The 18,240-nt window shown below is 33.2% G+C and overlaps 1 long non-coding RNA gene across 4 annotated transcripts; it reads right to left on the bottom strand.

Annotated features, from left to right (window-relative positions):
* Positions 1-1,928: 1,928 nt before the first annotated feature.
* On the bottom strand, positions 1,929-4,983 carry LOC145028854 (uncharacterized). Of its 4 annotated transcripts, XR_013676217.1 has the most exons (5): positions 4,200-4,983; positions 4,032-4,093; positions 3,289-3,349; positions 2,707-3,223; positions 1,929-2,163 (listed from the first exon to the last, which is right to left on the bottom strand). It is a non-coding gene; the product is annotated as an uncharacterized LOC145028854 (long non-coding RNA). The 4 variants fall into 4 exon arrangements; XR_013676215.1 differs by having other exon boundaries at positions 2,707-3,349; positions 4,032-4,114; XR_013676214.1 differs by having other exon boundaries at positions 2,707-3,349.
* Between the last annotated feature and the right edge of the window lie 13,257 nt (positions 4,984-18,240).

Here is an 18,240-nt window from a genome sequence, read left to right as displayed (position 1 = left end):
CCTACTCTAGTTACATGAAGATAAAATGTGAAATTGTATGCTAATCCATGAAAACACACATTGTTTCGTTGTGAGTCGTTTGTAGAGCGTGTGTGGTTAATCGACACACAAATTTTGGACTACAAGGTTGAAATGATGGTACATCTTAAAATTTATGGTTGTTAATGTAATATGTGTGGTTAACCGGTACATCAATGTTAGATCATAAATGACATCTAGGGTGTCACGCGGGTTTTCATGGTTATTCACATATTGTTTGTGATTCTTAGCATCACATTCACAAAACAAAGAGCATAAACTAAGATTAAACATGTCATTGAATAGTTCAATGTATCTCAAAAGATCTAGGAATTTTATAGGGAGTGTAATTAGGAAAGTGCATTACCTACCAAAATAAATTTGCAATCTGATTACGACATCCTTCTTCTTATTACCAATTGTATTTGTGGATCCTACCCTTAAATATTAATTTGGTTTAATATATTAAGGACTAAATCAACTAATTAAAATCTTTATCTCTTATTATAGATGTATGGAAATTTTGATCTTCCTCCTCCTCCTCCACGCACTCAAAACTCAAATTTCACTTTTCTGTCAACTCTATCAAAAGACAAGTTTACTGGTCCAAACTATACGGACTGGATGCCAAATTTGAAGATAAAATTTTGCTATGAGAACAAAGAAAATGTTCATGAAAACCCAGTTCCCAAAGACAAGTTTACCGCTACTCCTGAGGAAGTTTTTGAACACAAACCTGTTGACGATGCCAAAAAGGTCACTTTCATTATGATTGCAACTATAGCACCAAATCTGCAAATGTTGTAACCATGGTTGTAGAACTCACTACCCGGTACCTGTGCGGCCGACTACCGAGTAATGAGTACTCAGAAGTAGTCGGGGAGTACTCCGATTCGGTAATTCATGTAGAAATATTTTTGAAGAAACTATATATATCAAAATCACAAGTTAAAACCATAAGTTGATTGAGATATATAACAAAATTAGATACATGTGAACACACAAAAACTAAAAAACACATAATGATCCCACTTCGTGAATAATTATTGAAAAATTTATATATATATATATATATATATATATATATATATATATATATATATATATATATACTAGCCGTTTACCCGCGCAAAGCGGCGGGTGAATAAATCCTCGTTTTTTCAATATAATTATGATTTATGTTGTTTTTTGCCACAACATACGGATAATGAATAAATTGACGCCTAGGTTCTAGGCGGCGGACTATGGTCAACCAACTAATTGATGCCTAGACGGTGATACTTAAATATATTTATTAAAAAATTATTCATATATTTAAATATTCTACGAACATAAATATATGAAATTTTGAAAATTTTAGATTTTGGATGTAATATTTGAAATTTTTTTAAATTTAAAAATCAAAAATTTATACCATGAAACAATGTTTGGTTGTTTATCCCAAGAGTACTACCATGAAAAAAGGTTTGTACATAGTTTCTTTCAATTAGAAGATAAAAATACAAAACGAAAGTATGATGCTATAACAACCAATTTCATAAAAGTACCTTGATTTTTCTTGTTTGTTATAACATATCACTTTCATGTTTTTCGATTAAGACATTATACTATTCACATCAAAAGTATGTTGTTACTTCTTGCAATTAGCCAAAAAAAGTAAGATGTAATAATTAACTAAAAGTACATTGCTATAATTTGCACTTACATAAAACCAAGATGTTGTGAATCGTTATCATGAAAATGAAAAAAAAAAAAAACAAACAAACAAAAAAACAAAAAATGTGAAGAATGGCAACATATTTTGCTCTCGCTACTAATTTGGCAGCAGTATACTTCAACCATTTTACTAATCAGAAAAACACCACATAATTTTTCCCCATAAACACAACGAAATATACAGTAAAGAATCACAAGCAAACAAACACATAGCCACTCAAGGTATAGTATTACAATAAAAAGAACTACATTGCTATTTCTTGCAATTATCCAAAAAAAACAGAAAATGAAATTTAAGAGGTAGGGTATGAAAAAGGAGAGTAAACCATAGGAATACATAATTTCCTTAACATAACCTTCACTTGAAACCGATTTTCTCTTATCAGAACCTGGTTTTACCAAAAAAAAAAACGTCTTTACAAGAGGCACCTACCAAAATGCAAGAAACGGTTATTATCAACTTGTCTTAAACAAAATATTTTTAAAAAATGTTAAAACTTAGAACTGAAAGTTAGATGCTACAATTAGACAAACAAATGAAAGTACAATTATATTTCTTGCATTTATCCTAATCAGGTGCTAAATGAAAGATACAACAATGCACTTCGATTTCTTTGTCTAATCTAGCATCATACTTTTATTTAAAATTCTTAATTTTTTTCCTATTAAACCATTGTACTTATAAATTACAAATTAGAATCAAAAAAAATAAAAGTTAGAAAAAATTAGATGCTACAGTTAGAAAAAAATAAAGTACATTGCTATTTCTTGCGTTTACCTCTATCAGAAGGTAAATGCAAGATATAGCAATGTACTTCCATTTGTTTCTCATATAGCATCATATTTTAGATTCAAATTATTAATTTTTAGGAAAAATACCATGTAATAAATGGACTATTGTTTATTGAAGCTACAAAGATAAAAAAAAAAAAAAAAAAATAGACCAAAAATCATGGAAAAATGGTTACTTACAATGTTTCTTTTCTTGGCCAACATCGTTGTTCCAATCTGAAGAAGCTAAGCATGTTTCATCATAATTGGCCTTGGATGATGTAAACTACCCCTTTTTACACTGCATTCTAGGAGTATAAGTGTGAATAAGATATATTCAACTCTAGTTTACCAATACTTTGTGTATTCAAATGCTAATATGACAGTTACACCCCTTTAGTTTTGATTATTCTATACTATTTAACACACCCACAAGTTTTAATTTCCAAGGCAACTTCATAATATTTTGTGTGCTCACGTTTTAATTTTTTAGGAAAGATATTAAACAAATAATGAAAAGAAGAAAAAAAAAACCAACAAACTACAATATTAATAATAGGGTTAAAAAGGATATTTTAGTCGCCTATAGAAATCAGGGAAGATTGGAGTTGCATTGCATGAGTGATGCAAGGAAAGTTGAACTCTATTACTGGTACAATTTTGTGAATTCCAATGGAATTCAACTCCCCCTTCACGTGCACTCAAAAACTGGAAGTGGCTAATACAAAAATAAGAATTAAAAATCATTTTAGCATGATTTGTTCCAAATTCTAAGCAAATTACCATATTGTCAATTTGGATGTATCACTCTTTCATGTTGAAAGCGATATCATATACTCTTAATCTGCATACAAGGTGAAAAAAGGCCATTATAAACAACTTTCAATAATTTAATTATATAATCATGTGTTAGATCCCCATTAAATTAAAATTATTTACATAAGTGAGTTCTTTCAAAAATATAGGATGTCTTGTAAACATAATATCAAATAGTGATTGTAAGAAATTATTTAGAATATAAACTACGGGTAATAAAGTATTATAGAACAGCCTTAATCGGAAAGTTAATCAAGCCTGGAATTGAAATCATAATCAGGATGTGAAGTATAGCAACTTACAATGATTTCCATAATGTAAAATGTCTTTGGATCTATTTATTCTTGAGGAGTTTCCTGGAACTTTAGATTTGAACTCAAAATCTAATATGCATTAAACTGATTTCTTGAGACTCACATTGTTTCAAAAGTCAAATCAAACAAAAAAATTGGTTCAAAATCACAAAAAAAAAAAAAATTAAATAACATAACCTTCCCTAGGGTTTCAAAAGTCAAAACCAAATTCTTTTCTAAAATCAAAACCTAGTGTATCAGAAATAGAAATCAAAAACAAAATTAAACAAAGAAAAAAACAAAACTTACCTTACCTGAAGTCGAAATTATAGTTAACAACAGAGAATCATTTTGATGATAGAATTGAGAATTAAAGAGAAAGAAGAGAGAAATGGTGGCAAGGGTGGGTGTAGATACCTCTAGTAGGATTTCATTAGCTTTTCTCCAATAAACCTCATCTGCTATGCCATCCATTTTTTCTAGAAAAAACAAATCAAAACCTATAGTAAAAAATCAGTTCATACTATTGAATCACAATAAGTAAGGAAGAAAAACAAAAATAAAAAACTTAGATTTGTTACTTACTTTCTTCAAATCTCTAGAGACGATGGTGAGGTGCTCCGAAATTGGTGATAGAGGTGGAGAGTGGCGATGTTGGTAGTAAGAAAGTGTGGTTCTAGTTTTTTCTATATGATTTATAGATCGAGAGCGATGGAGACAGATGCGGTGAATGGAGAAGCGTTTGTGAGGAATGCAGCCGATAGGGTTTTGTGGTTGTGGTGACCAACAACTACCGATTATGAAATAAACAATCTCCATCCATGGTACTTAGAGCATGGATAGGTTAAAACACTGGTAACCACAAAAGGGAAGTAGCCGACGATAGTATGAAACAGCAACAACAGCGATGGTGTTGATCTGTCATGCAGTTGGCATTTTCTTGTGAAAGAAAGGAGAGTGTGTTTTTCAGATTTCAAATTAGGGTAAAATGAGAGAGAAAGAAGAAGACCCTCAAGAGTAGGTGTGCTTTCAAAGGGAATGGGTGGTACGGTGGTGTTAGGGCTTCTAGAGTGAACAGATGGGTGGTAGCAAAAGGCGTCAACGAATCTTTAAATGGTTATGAATGTGAAGTAGAGTGGTGATGTATGAAGAGAAATTGAAGAAAATTGAAGAAAATTGAAGATAACAGAGAGGTTAAGGAGGTTATTGGTGAGTGAGTTTGTGATTGGGGCGCAATAGGAATGATTTAGTGAGGCTGAGAGAAACGAAGAAGGTGTTTTGGGTCTAGGGTTTTAGAGAGAGAACGAATATGTAGACACTAAATGGAATTGAGTCTGTGATTTGCGATGGAGAAGAACAGTTCAACTAACATTGAAAGATTTTTGCCAGGATTTCATGCTGCAAGAGTCTCCATCGAAGATTAAAGGGATAATGACTTGAAAGGTAACGAACTTTCGACTTTTGTCACATTTAGTCACTAAACTTTTTTTCGTTATCTATTTGTCATTGAACTATTGAAACTGTTCACATTTTACCCTTATGACCGGCTGTTGCCGGTCATAAGGGTAAAATGTGAACAGTTTCAATAGTTCAATGGCAATTAGATAACGAAAAAAAAATTTAGTGACTAAATATGAACAAAATCGAAAGTTCGTTTCCCTCTAAAAAGTTCAATGACTAAATGTGAACAAACCTCCTCTTGTATTATGTTTTAGCAAATTATTTATTTTTGTTAAATTGTAGCAACATTTGTTGATGAAGAAATCTATGAAATAAAAAAAAACAAAACCCTAAAAATATATTTAAAAAAAACAAAAAACCAAAACCAAAATAAAAAACCAATGGTTTGACATTTTCCAAAATAAAAAATCAAAATTTTCAATCTAATTTTGGTTTTACAAAAAAATGAACCATTCTCACTGATGTGAATTATGACCATTGGTTTGGCATGCGAAATTTGTGATATCCCATGAATATGTAGTTACAACATCGTTTGAACTCGTAATTCATAGTAAGGGGTTAGAGTATCATCGCATGAATACGTAGTTACAACATCGTCTGAACTCGTAATTCATCACCTACAGGTTATGGGCCTGCTGGTGTTTCCACTGGGTTGTCTAGAATAGTCTGTGGTCGCCATCTATACTCTGGTAGATGACTACATCACCACATTGCTGGTTAAGGTTATGGTATCTCATTTCATCCTACATCACATATTCATCGTCATCTATTTACCTAATTATCACCACCTTTTTATCATCACCTATCTCTCATCATTTTATTTCATCACACACCAACTATTTCATCTATCCATGTTTCATCCGCAATATATTTGTAGATATAAAACATATACCGTTTAAATCTTTTAAAACATGTATAAAATCGTTCATTCAGCATAGACAGCAAGTATTCAAATAATATGCACACATAACATGTAATTTATATAAAATACTTCATATCTATGTGTAAGATGAAAGTAACTATATATACCATAAAAATACCATAAATGCTTTCTAACTTCGAACCCCAAGGTTTACTCTACTAAAGCTTCATATTCTCGGCTCTCTGAACCTAGAAGGGTCCAGATCTATCACACCAAAAAGCTCAAGATAGCTCTTCCTCTCACTCTACACACTCAAGCTCGCTAGGGTTCTCACTTATGGGAATGGTAGTCGCAATTGAAGGCCATAAGTGCCTTTAAATATGGCTCGGGCCCAAATATTTAGGGTTTCTGCCAACAGCGCGGACTCGTCGAGTCGCCTCACCGACTCGTCGAGTCCATTCATTAATCTGAGTCATCAGTCGCGACCTTACTCGACGAGTTGAGGCGTCAACTCGTCGAGTCTCTCTTCTTAACTCAAAAGAAAAATACTTAAATGATGATACCTGGAAATCCGGATGTTATATTTTGTTTTTTTATTTTATAGATTTCTTCATCAACAAATGTTACTACAATTAAACAAAAATAAATAATTTTGCTAAAACATAATATAATAGGAAGTTTGTTCACATTTAGTCATTGAACTTTTTAGAGGGAAACGAACTTTCGATTTTGTTCACATTTAGTCACTAAACTTTTTTTTGTTATCTATTTGCCACTAAACTATTGAAACTGTTCACATTTTACCCTTATGACCGGTAACAGCCGGTCATAAGGGTAAAATGTGAACAGTTTCAATAGTTTAGTGGCAAATAGATAACGAAAAATAGTTTAGTGACTAAATGTGACAAAAGTCGAAAGTTCGTTACCCTTTCAAGTCATTATCCCAAGATTAAATGACCAAGTCAAAAACCTTAGAGATAAGAAAAGGGACCTGGTCAAAGCCGATTTAAGTTTTAAAGCCTATGTTGACCAAGTAAGATATTTATTTCTGCAATGCATAAACTTGTTGTACATGATGCACTAATGGGTTATACCTCTTAATTTTCAGCCTTTTACCAAAGATGCATTTTAAGGTATAATAGATATAGTAATAATCACATGTGTGTGTTAAATAATATATCATTAAGTATATTATACACATTAATCACTGAGTTGGCCGAGTGTTACAATATTGCTCGCTTCAATAAAGGGCAGATAAAGGAGTACTTGGATTTTGTAAGTCGGCTTGGTAAGGGACCAAGCAGTGAGTACTCGGACGATTAATCGGTCAACTCGGTGAGTTTTACAACACTGGTTGTAACGATCCAAATTTCTATCCATCATCGATGTTAGTGTTCCATTAAGTTTTATTCTTAAACTAACATTTTCACTTTTTAAAAGTTATACCCCCTCCGTCCCAAATTTATTGTCCACTTTTGACTTTTAAAGTCTTTATTCTTCAACTTTAACCTTAAATATTTTTGTACTTGATATATAATACTTGATGCAAATTATATGTATAAACTATATTTTAAATGTATTTTGATTATCATAAGTTTCATTAAGTAATTTATAACACAAATAAAAATATTTAAGATCAAAGTTGAAGAATAAATACTTCAAAAGTCAAAAGTGGACAATAAATTTAGGTTGGAGCTAGTATTTGGAGGGCCAAAGTGTAATAAAAGAAAAGTTGATCATGCATATGGGTCTAAGAGTCATTTTCTGATACTTTGAGGGCTAATTATGGAAGTGATGGGGTATTTAAGTGAGCATAACCTTAATAGTCGGGTTTGTAACCCTAATGGCAGCCAAAAATTCAACTTAAGAGAGTTCTAGTGGGAGAGTTTCCATAATGGCAGCCAGAAATTCAACTTAAGAGAGTTCTAGTGGGAAAGTTTCCATCTTTGAGCATCCATGGATTATGTTTTATGCTCAAAACAATGAACATGGGTCAGACTGGGAAATAATATGAGATTACCAATTATGTCCCTATTTTGTAAAAAATCTAGAAAAATCATAAAAGGTTGAATTTAGGATCCGTCAATATCTAGAGTGCAGGGTTTTGGTCTAGTATGTTCATGAGGTTTAACTAACTAAGGGTAAAATCGTTATTTTCACAGACTGGTTCGGAAATAACTACATTGATATGTCGTTTTGTAAAATCCATAGAAAATTGTAGAAAAATCGTATGGACCTGTACAAGTTGTCCATGGAAAGCTAAAAGTCTAAATTAGTGGTATACGGAAAATACTGTATCTTTTGCAGGATTTTGTGGTGTTAAAATGTCCTTGAACAGGTTGTTGTTTCGGGTCAAAATATGGAACTTTAGTCTAGTAATTCTTATATATATTTAGGATATAGAATAACCATTTTTAACCATGGAAGCATCTAGTAATATACTTGTTTTCATTTTATTAGGTGAGATCATGATACCTCAAGTACTTAAAAGATTTGAAGTGTGGAAGGGGCGCTTTTTGACAAAGGTGAGTTAATCTTTGTGCAATTTAAGTACTTTGTTGGGGAATTCAATTAGATGGATTGTAATGAAATGGTAAGTTTTATTTGATAAATAGCAATAAATGACTTGTTAATATATAATGAGAATAATATACTAATTAGAAATGGTATCTTTTATTTAAGAATTAATTACAATTATTTTTTGGATTAACTATATTAATTAAAAGTGCAAGGACCTAAGCAATAATTATTCGATAATGGAACAAAAGGCATTCCTAAACCTTCCACAATAGGTGGACGGATTAGAGGGAGTTTTAGGGTTCTAGAATATCACTTGAAGATAATTAGGAAACCAGATAATTACATGATTTAAGATATTATTATTTTAATCAAGTAAGGATTATCTAGAGTTTTCCTAACAACTATAAATAAGGTCTTGTAGCTCCAAATTTCAGCCACTCTTCTTCTTTTGAGTATAGCCGGAATTTTACCCTCAACTCCTCTCTCTCTTTAAGTTTCCTTGGTTACTAGGGTTTAGGTGTGAACCATCAGAGGTATGGGATTTCTGGTGCTTACTTCCAAGAGTATTTCAAGAGGATGGGTTTGATTATTTACTACAACAATAAAAAAAAAAGGTATGTAACTCCTAACCTATTTATAAATTTCGAAAATAGCTAGGGGTTATAGGATTGTTGTTGTTCAATAGAATGTTACTTCAATAGTGTTTATGACTAGATCTAATAGGTTGCATGTACCCTTAGGTGTATAAGGAATTATCCGCGTTATTGCATGAAAAACCCATCACCTAGGTTATATAGGTTGCATGTACCTCTATTGTGAATAATATGATATTGATAATGATGATTTCTTTTTGTGTATGAGAACTTAGGATGCGTTACATGCTAGATTCCTATTTTCGATGTGAGGGGTGGGTTAGGTCCATGATAGAAAGAGGGTTTTGTGTTGATTATGCATGATGTACAGATGTTATGATTGTTGGATAAGGTGTCTAAGTCCATAACTATATTTGGTATGTACTTGGCCTGATTTAGCATGGTCCATTTGGGTTGCATGGCATCGGAACAATTTAGATAGACTTTTGTGAGAAGAGGATATTTATGATTTATTAATATATTATAAGTTCTAATATATTAATATGAAATCATATTATTTAATTAGTATTGATCAAGAATTGGTTTGGAATTAATTTTGTGATAAAAAAGAGACTAATTAAATAAATGGGGATTGATTTGGTAAATCATTCATTCTTATAAAGTGGGCTTATGATCCATAGTTCTTCATGTTGAGCTAAACCCATGTGGTGACCCATGTATACTCCATGGAGGTAAAACCCCATGGATCATGAGGAATGTGGAAAGTCATGAGTTACATGGTGTAACCCTAATGTGCACACTATATAAAGAATCCTCATGCTAGTAAAATCAGCACTTAAGATACACAAGTGAGGGCTAGCCGATTTTGGTGCAATATAATCTTCTCTCAAGTTATTCCAATTGTTGGTGGTGTTGTGTGAAACATTTGAGACATCACATTTGGGGTGCTAGGCTCACAATGTCTTAAGGAATCAAAGCTACAACAAAGGTATGCCATTGACTAGAATTTTGTATTACATATACCCCATGATATGCTAGTTAGGATGAAACCTTGGAGAAATGAAAGTTTGCATGTATAATAGAGAAAATATAGATCCAAGGTTTCTAGGGTTGATTGCACACCATAAAAGTGTTAGAATGCTCATAACCCAACAGTGGTATCAAATCCTAGGCTTGTTTTCAATTATACTTGATGCTAATTGCTGAAAAAATCGATTTTCTGCTCACTGTTCAGTGAACTTGCCGAGTCTACTGGGGGGACCCGACGAATCCATGTTGAAATTCATCCAACTCGTCGAGTTGGCTCTTGCACTCGACGAGTTAGAGGCCCTGAGTGCAGAATTTCGAGTTTCAATGCTGGAATTAGACTAGGATCATTACCCTAAACTGTTTTTAGACTGTTAAACCTATTTTTTATGTGGTAATGATTGTGCTTATCCAATTTCAAAGATAAATGTCAAAGTTTCAAGTTTTATATTAAGTTCATATGATTCTTGAAAATTGTTGATATGAATTATGCATGCTTATGAGTTTTGTTGGATCATAGAAATTATTTGACATTCTTGTTAGTTTAATTGTTGATCTAAATGTTTTTTAATGGACACCATAACTTGTCCTTAAGTTATGGAATTCCAAAGGTCTTTTCCATTAAAATCATTCAAACTCATAAGTTATGGAAATGAAAGGTTTTGAATAGTTTCAAAACTTGCCCTCAAGTTTTGGAATTTATAAAGTCACTTTAGAATACTTTAATTCCAAACCCTAGAATTTTAAAAGTTTAAAATTTAACCTTTATACTATTATATTATTAAAATTCTAATAATTAAATATATGTATAAGAATAAGTCAGTCATACCGTTAGTAGGCCTCATTCACGAAGCAGATCTATAAGGGGGGGGGGTGTATAAGGTTGCTGCCTATAAAATGGCAGCTTAATGGGTGTCCACTCTCACCCACCGCTTCCTTGACTTGTGGAGGGTCGTTAGCCGAACGGGTAGGATATGACATTAATTCTCATTAAGTATAATGATAATTATAAAGTAACTAAACCTTTTATAAATTCTCAATCTTAGTTACTTTATGAAAATGTGAAATTGATGCTAACCCATGAAATTACACTTTGCACCTTGCCAAGTTGTTAGTGGAGCGTGTGTGGTTAACCGGCACACTAACTTGGACTAACAAGGGTGGAAAATGATGGTTTAAGGTTTATCATAGATCGGTGGAGCGTGTGTGGTTAACGGGCACATCGATTAGGTGATAAAACTAAGAGTACCAAGTAAATTTGCATGGTTATTCACACCTTCATTGTGATCCTCGGTATCTGTTGGTGATTTGTTATCATCAATGTTATTTAAGTGTAATAGGATTACTTTGTTGACTAAAAATGATCTTGATAAATATTAAACAAGTAAGGAAGGTGTGGAGTACACACTTGTTTAAGTTTGATCAAGTATCAAAGTATATTGTCATTTAGGGGCGAAGCCCGTGAACGAACAGGTTTTTAAAATAGCAGTAATAAGACTCTAATACTTGTTAGGTGAAAGAAATCAATCATGGCAATTGTGGACATTGTACGCAATGAACAAGGACAGTCAACACAACAAATGTGTACCATCACTACCATGCGTAGGACAATCAACACAATGTGCCAAATTTTATTTATGAGTTTTTCCTTGCATAAATTTCTAGTTAATATAACATATTCTAGTGAGTCGTTATAACCATACTAATCATGATGGAAGCCTGTTTTCGCGTTTCTCAGGTGCCCTCGGTTTGATAAAGACATTTGTCACCCTAGACTGTGTGACAACCCGAAACTTTTTTGCTTTGTAAGTCCAACAGTCAACTCAACTGAGTGTCAGACTTGTTTCTGCTATCATTTAGCCTTGTTTAAAGTCCGTTTAAAGGTTCAAAGCTCAGTACATTTAAGGAATGAGTGATAAGAAGTACCTGCTAAACTTCTAAACCAACAATCAAGCCATACACTCCAATTGAAAGAGTGTATGGCCGTACACATGAGTGTACGGTCGTACACCCATGTTTGGGTCGTACACCCCCTTCCTAAGTATGTTATCCCTTCATTTCTAAGCCATTCTTCAGTTTCCAAGTCAAGAACATCAAATTGTCTCTCAACTATCATCCTGTTTTTCATCTTGATCTTCAAAAGTGGTAAGTGATTCTTCCATCTTTCTTGTTATCCTTCCTATTCTTGTAATCACCTCTTGATTCATCTATAAAAACATCTCTTTTGACTAGATCTTCAAATCTCACCAAGAACACACACTTGTTCTTGGTGATTGTGAACCCTTTTGAGCCTCCAAATCGTAAGTACTCTTTCCCAATGCTTGAATCTTGTTTAGAACACTAGATCAACACCTTAAAAATGCTCAGAATTCATGAACATGAGGTGTGTACGGCTATACACACAGGTGTGACCGTACACTCCTCAAAACACCCTTAAATTGCCTTCTAAGTGCATTCCTAGCTTCACTACTTGAAGAGCAATTGTCCCACAAGCATTCATACCCTTGGAAAATGTTTTTTTGCACTTAGTACCATGAGTGTATGGCCGTACACCCATGGTCGTCACTCCTCATATTGGTTGTACACTCCCTTTAGTTCAATCACATGTGATTCTAACACTTGGTCCAAGTGTTTCCTAGTCCCGTGAGGTGTTTCCTTGCATTTGGTTGCTTCTAAACACTATATTTGTATCAATATATACCATTATATGTCATTTAGGACTCGTTAAGTCTCAGAGCTTCATTTGTGGAACTTGTCATCCTTACGCACACATTCGTTTGAATCACCCACATCAGGTGAGTCCATACCTCGTAATGAATCTTTTAACTGTTTTAAATGCTTTTAAGGGGGGGGGGGGTAATACAAGTTGAACACAATGATAATTGTGTAAAGTTTTATTATAAACATCTTTCAAAAGATTACTTATGTCTTTTATAAGTGATCAAAACATTTCAAAAACTCTTTTAAAGTTATGTTACTTTATAGTTTAACAAAACTCCGTTTTTAAAGTGCCAGCATAACTTAGTAGATAAATGAGTCTCTTCAATAATAGTTCAAGTAAAATACTAGTAAACTATAAGGGGTATAGTTTAGGGGTTCAGTTCATACAAAGATACTATAACAGAAAGAACATACTAAGATACTATAATAGAACGAACATACTAAGATGCTATAGCATGGAACAACTACAGGGTCTAATTATACCAATGAATATCTAAGTCATTGTTCTAAGAAAAATGTGATAGCTAAATTGGGTATAAAAGATCACATATCTTTAATGTGGATTACACGGCCTAGCAACTAGTTTGCTGAAGTCGCTTTTGGTTCCCTGAATCTCTTGATAGGGAGAGCGTATAGTATGGGTACTAGCCTTCACATTATGACCTTAATAAAACAAACATGTTTTAAGAAAATCAGTATGCCAGGATGTCAATTCAAAAGAAAACCGAGTACTTATATTTTTCCCATTACTTTCATAAAGTGACAGTTCCACTTGAAAGTTAATGCAAACTATTTTCGAGTCAAGATAGTTATAAACTAGGGAAAACTTACATATTTTCAATGACAAACAGAACAGTCGGGTCTAGTACATTCAGTAGAAAAGGACTATAATGCCAACCTTATGATTCCATAATGTATACATCAAGGGATATATATTAATAGGATCTGACAGGTAATATGATGTGTGCTTTCCGCTTCATTTCTTGTTCCTTGTTGGCTGTGGGCTTAGAGTGGATTCACCCAGCCTATTATCCATTCGATCTTAGTTATATATATGTTCCGTATACATTAAGTCATCATAAGGGGTACCAGGTATGGGTCAGGTCATAGGACACTAATTCAATGCACGGTTTTCTAGTATAAAACATACTTTTCAAATCAGAGCTTGTGGTATACAAAACTAGAAACTTACCAGTAAAGGGTTTAATCCATTTTATTAAACCAGTATAACTTAAAGGACTTTAGGTGATCAATTCTATAATACCTTAGTTTATAGATCAGGGTTATATATAATTAATACCCGATAGATAGTTATATGTGCGTCTTCCGCCTCATTTCATGTTCCTTGTTTGGTTGTGGGCTTAGGGCAGATTCACACAATTAACTATCTATTTGATATTAGATTATATATAGCTAGTATAACCTAAGAGATTATAGAAGGAACCACTGTGATTACTATTTTTATTATAAGAAATAAGGGTTTTCTTAAAGAATCTTTTCGCCAAATATAAAAGAACTATTACAATTAACTCCGTGAGTACCAATTGAATACACCAGGGTTATATACAACAATGACCTAACAACCAATTGGATGTGTGTCTTCCGCCTCATTTCCTGTTCCTTGTTTAGTTGTGGGCTTAGGGCAGATACCCACAATTGACTGTTTGTTTACTCTGAGTTTGATATAACTTGTATCCATTTAGTACTCATAGAAAGGATTGTAGAGTCTTTTTTACTTATCTTTCATCAAAACAAGAAATATAGGATTTTTTTAGAGGAACAGGCGAACTTTTCTAAACAAAACTTACAACTTACTATCACTTACTATGTGCCATCCCCATTTTCACGGCTAGAAAAGACCGATTTTTTATGCTTTATAAAAATCAGAGTATCTCTTTCAATAAAAACGTTGCGGAATTTGTTCCGAGAAAAACATGCTAATTTCATTATCAGAGCATTTCCGAAGAAATGTATTTTTATTCATTTTAAAACATTTGGGATGTCATCGTCAATAAAGAAACATAAGCATAAACAGAACTTACATTTGTTTACACTAGTGATCTATATCTCCTTGATCTCTTACTGTAATGTAACCTCACATCGTCACCTGTGATACAAGTAAACTGAGTGGGTCAGGTTGGGAAACCTGGTGAGTAGATAGGGTTTTCAACCCACAATAATATAATTATTATGTTTAGTCATCAAACAGTTAACCCAATTACCCATCCCCATTATCTTTTTTTATTCCTAAGTACCTTCCCTAAGGATTTATCCTAAGGGTCGTCTCCTACATCATATTTACCTCTCATCTCCTTACATCGCATTTCCTTATATGTTTGTTCCTACGGAATCTCCCTAAGGATCATCACCTACATCACATAGACAATATTGATTCAGGGATTACTCCCTCAATACGTGCCCAACAAGGGTTAGGGTATCATCACATGAATACGTAGTTACAACATCGCCTGAACTCGTAATTCATAGTAAGGAGTCAGAGTATCATCGCATGAATACGTAGTTACAACATCGCCTGAACTCGTAATTCATCACCTACAGGTTATGAGCCTGCTGGTGTTTCCATCGGGTTGTCTATAATAGTCCGTAGTCGCCATCTATACTCTGGTAGATGACTACATCTCCAAATTACTGGACAAGGTTATAATATCTTTCATCCTACATCACCGATTCATCATCACCTATCTATCCTCACCTAATTATCATCACCTATCTCTCATCATTTTATTTCATCACACATCAACTATTTCATCTACCCATGTTTTATCCCAACATATTTGTAGATATAAAATAAATATATAGTTTAAATCATTTAAAACATGTATAAAATCATTCATCCAGCATAGACAACAAGTATTCAGATAATATGCACACATGACACGTAATTTATATAAAATACTTCATATCTATGTGTAAGATGAAAGTAACTATGCACTCAAAACACGTAATTTATATTAAATACTTCATATCTATGTGTAAGATGAAAGGGACTATGCACTCACTTGTTAAAGTGATGATTCCAAACTCGGACAGCGCTTCGCTTCTTAACAATATAATTTCCTTCGACGAAACCTAGTATTATTACCACTAGATTTTAGTCTAATATTTACCGTGACTAATTATTAGTCTTAGCATTATTATTATTATTATTATAAGGTCCTAATAAAATTACTATATTTAAATAAAAGCTATATTAGAAATAGTGTAGGCGTAGCTCACTTACAACGAGTTTTTATTAAAAAAAACCGGGTTTCGCTGGAGCAGCGTTTCCGAGTCGAAAGCTTTTCTTCTCGGAGCCGTCGGGAGCTCTGGGGCTTCCTTCTCGTGCTAGGGAGGTTCCCTAGACTTGGGAGGGGTTTAAGGAGGCTAGAGAGAAGTTAGGGAGAGAAAGAGAGGTTATGGTGTGAAGAAAATATGAAGAATTCATCCTTTATTTATAGGGATTTTATCGTAGAGTAGTCTCTAAGATTTGTCCGTATCTTCCATGTACGAGATCCGTTTTCTATGTTATTTATATCCACGCGTTTTTATTTACGAGTACTACAACTTTCATTTAGACCCCGTCGGCTAATTCGAATTCGTTTTTATTTACGAGTACTACAACTTTCATTTAGATACAACTTTCATTGTATCTCAGATTTACAAAAGTGTATTCGAATTCGTTGCGCTCGAAAAGTAGAGACTAAGCTTTGTCCATATCTTTCGCATATGAGCTTCATTTTCGATGTTATTTATATCCACATGTTGGTATTTATGAGTACTAAAACTTTAATTTAGACACGGTTGGCTAATTCTCATTCTATCTCGGAATTGCAAAACTGTATCGAATTCGCTGCGCTCGAAGAGTAGAGACTAAGCTTCGTCCATATCTTTCGCCTACGAGCTCCGTTTTCATCTGTCTTTTTATCGTTTAACTCCTATTAACGATATCTTCATTTCTCGTTTAGACTATTTTGACTGAAAATTGACCGATCTAAAATTCGAATTTCAGGTTGTGCACTGATATGCTAAATCTTAGAAAAATCATAACTTCCTCATACGAAGTCAGATTTGGACATTCTTTTTATGCACGCTCTCAGTTTAACATATACTACAACTTTCGTCTAGATTCTAAGGCTAGAAAGTATTTTGTCGTAAATTCACTTTTTTACGATTCCCGATGTCATGCCGGTTTTGCCGTAAAACTTCGACGGGTCATAACTTCTTCGTTATAACTCGGATTTTGGCGTTCTTTATATGTACAAAACCTTTGTGACATATACTAACTTGGTTAAGATTATTTATTCTAAATAATGTTCTATCAAAAAGTCATTTTTGACGCTCATTGTCTCTAAAGTGACTAGCACCGATCTACGGGCGTTACATACTAAGCTTTCTACAACTTATTTACATTACTAAAATTTTATGAATTCACCAGCTTAATTGTTGATCAAATCTTTCAAAATAACTTGTATTCTCAGGAAACTAGTAGACGGGTACTCGTGCTGGGAATTTAGAAGATGGAGCATAATTGCTCCAAGTCTTGTTTTGTTATTTACATATGTATTCTATGTTTTGTGAACACACACATTGTAAACACTTTCTGTCTAATAAAATGGTTGTTTATTACTTTGATTACTATGATTCATGTTTTGTGATACTAAACATGACGTCCTCCACCCCCCGAACGTTTCCGCCGTTCCGATTTTGGGGTGTGAGAGATTGGCCGGTCTAGCTGTAGCGAACAACGAAGGTGCGGGGTGTCAACCCAGTATAGATCTATACACAAATTCCCACTCTCCCTCCAGGAGACTCTGGCTATAACTCCTTACAGGACTTTAGACGTACACTAATATTTTTATATTTAGGTACTTTTGAGATTTGTCTGACTATAATATTGACAACCTTTCGAGCAATCGTTCGGGATTCATTATTTGTTAGATAAATAATGATATTAGTGCTCATTTGAATAGAAATATCGTTCTCATTCCATACCGTTATTTGTACTTGTTAATTGGGTACTTCATATTCGTTCCATTTCGTTTATTTAAAAATAAGCCATTTTGAACTCTTGTCAAAATGACCCTTCAGAATTGGCAAATATGGTCTTTCCTTTTTATGAATTGTCGACTCAGGCCCATATTAGTCAAAAGAAAAGTGTCAAGTTATAATTTTTGTAAATTTATGACCGCATGTTATGACACGCATTTTCTGTTTTATGGCATACAGAACATTACTTATGTTCCTAAAGGTTTTACGACAGTAGTTTATGACATTCAAATATTTTTGTCATGAAAACTCTATTTTCGTATATTGTTCTTGATAAAATTATTTATATTAAAATATTTATAAATAATCACAAAATAGTTTGTTAATCTGATAAAAAGTCATAAGTATGACATAGTATTCCAAGATAAACTTTATATTTATGTTTGACCAACAGTGA

Source organism: Lactuca saligna, chromosome 2 (genome assembly GCF_052625555.1).
Source record: "Lactuca saligna cultivar CGN05327 chromosome 2, ASM5262555v1, whole genome shotgun sequence".
In the NCBI taxonomy this organism is placed as follows: domain Eukaryota; kingdom Viridiplantae; phylum Streptophyta; class Magnoliopsida; order Asterales; family Asteraceae; genus Lactuca; species Lactuca saligna.
The sequence above is the reverse complement of the archived record's forward strand: the minus strand, read 5'-3'. Positions and strand labels throughout refer to the sequence as shown.